This window comes from Pteropus vampyrus, unplaced genomic scaffold (assembly GCF_000151845.1).
Source record: "Pteropus vampyrus isolate Shadow unplaced genomic scaffold, Pvam_2.0 Scaffold143, whole genome shotgun sequence".
Lineage (NCBI taxonomy): Eukaryota > Metazoa > Chordata > Mammalia > Chiroptera > Pteropodidae > Pteropus > Pteropus vampyrus.
In genome coordinates, this window is record NW_011888924.1 from 1,170,032 (window position 1) to 1,172,617 (window position 2,586).

Sequence of the window (2,586 nt, forward strand, 5' to 3'; positions counted from 1 at the left end):
CTTGCATTTGGATGAGACTTAAAATTTACTAAATACATATATACACCCACCCCTATAAAATATTATCCTGCTCCCAGCCTTACCCAACGACAGTCCCTTTCCAGCTGGACTTTTGTCTCGATCCCTTTCCTGAGACCTGCCATTCACCCTGACCCTAACCAGTGCCTAATTAATTATGCGTTGCTCCAGTAGTCTTAGCTCTCCTAAACCTCGCATTCAGGGCATAGAGCAAGAAATCTTTAATTCGGTGTATTAAATCATCTCGGTTACTATAAATCTCAGCTAATCTAAGCTCCGTTGTGAAGACTGTTGGTTTCAATGAAACCACTCTGGTTCAGAACCATGAATTTAGCAGTCTGACTCCAGCCTCTGGGTCCCCCTGCTATAGGCAACACCTCTCCAGAGTCTCAAGCTTACTCTTGCAAAGGCAGGGGCCACAGAGGAGGGTTCTGACAAACTCTGCGTTCTGTCTACCGTTCCCTGTTCTAGCTTGCACGTTTCCCATGAAACAGCAGGTCTAATTACTTCATGCCCGTGACTGACTGACGCTCCCTCCCCAGCAGTTCTTTCTGTAATCCCCTCCAATCCAGGGCTACCATGGGGACTTCTCAGGTGGGTGGCAGGGGCCGACTGTGGCTCACATTCCCATCAGTTCTTGCTTGGGGCAGTGTTACACTACTTGATAATTCCCTGCTCCAGGTGCATCTCCACCTCACCCCTACAATTGAGCTAAGGTATAGGCGATTGAACACTCAAACTCAGCACAGGTACCAATCAGCAAACTTCCAGTTAGTTCTCTCCATACTCACATGGAACAGCAGTAATAATTGAAACAGGAAGTCAAAGCCACAACCTGAAAGAGATATATTGCCTCCAACTGGTCTACCCACAACTGCAGTTGGTCACTCCTTACATAGGAGCTGGGCAGGCTGCGGCCAAGGCCCATTGGTTTGTAGCTCATCTTCCCTATTTCTTTGCTCAAGGATTCCATGATCGGCAATCCTACCCTCGAACTCTCCCATATTTTTCCTCCATCGTTACATCAAAACTTCAGGAAAATAGAAGGAAGCTTGTCTTCATAAAACGTGTGAGAACGTCTGTCTTAGATAAGTGAGGAAAGAATTGTGTTTTATTCTACTGTGCTCCATTTGATTTATGATTATTAAGCAACAAACAACCACAGCTCGCGATATATTAGGTGTTTTGTGGAGAATCTGATCTATTTTCCCAATGTGCTCCATTTTTCATTCCCTACCGTTTCCTTTTTTACCTCCTTGGATTGGTGGGGGCTGCCACGAGGGGTGAAGTTTCCGACCAGATAGAATATCAAGCAGGTGCAGTCTCTTTAGGCACCAAGTACATTGGCTGAAGAGATTGTAAATGGGCCAGCAAAGTGCATGCTCCACTAATGGCCAGTCAATAGCTTATACTTGTTAAAATGTAAAAGCCATTCCTATCATCGAGCATTCAATTAGGTAGTCTTAAAAAATGGTAAACCTACCTGGTCTATGTGAAATGCTCTAAGATAGTACATATCTTAGAAAAGTTTTCTTTTCAAAAACTTATTTAAGGGTTGAACAACATGTTGTCTCTTTTGGTAATTAGGGATGTCAATGGCATTTTAATTTTTTTTACCACTCCTACATTCCCTCGCCCCTTTTGCAACCATCAGCTTGTCCTCTGTATCTACAGATCTGTTTGTTTTGTTTACTCATTTTTTGAAGATTCACAAATAAGTGAAATTACATAGTATTTATCTTACTCTGTCAACTTATTTCACTTAGCATAATACCCTCCAGGTCCATCCATGTTGTCACAAATGGCAAGATTTCATTCTTTTTTATTGCTCAGTAATATTCCATCGTCTATATGTATCACATCTTTATCCATTCGTCTATTGATGGATATTTCGTTGCTTGGCTATTGCAAACAATGCTGCAATGAACATAGTTTGCATTTATCTTTTTCGAATTAGTGTTTTGGATTTCTTCAGATGTACACCCAGAAGTGGAATTGCGGGGTCATATGGCAGCTCTACTTTTAATGTCCGAGGACCCTCGGAATTGTTTTAAACAGTGCTGCACCAACTTACAATCCCACTAACAGCACAGTGGGGGGGGTTCCCTTTTCTCCACATCCTCAACAGCACTTACTTGTTACTTTTATGATGATTTATAATGACAGGTGTGAGGTGGCATGTTCTTTCATGATTCCTTCAGTTCATGAAGTTGTTTTGTGAATCTGACAATGAAATAAAACAATAATGAAACGCTGGGATGTGGTTGCTTCCCTCGCGTATTTTAGCATCCTCCAGGCAGAACTAATAAATATTCAACAAGTGATTAGCTGGTACATCCCCAGCGAGTCCTTTGCATATCCATGCCAACTATCGTTTCACAAGCAGTTTTACTTGGTAATTTACAAATGTACTGGCTGCACTCTGCACCTGCCAGTTTTACAGCAATTAGCTTAGGATGCAAACGATTTCTAAATTAAAGTTCTGGACCTGTAAAATCCAGAAAGCCTGATAATCGACGCTGTAACTGTGGTAGGCAATGAGTAAGGGGATGAAGCACTAAGAGAAGT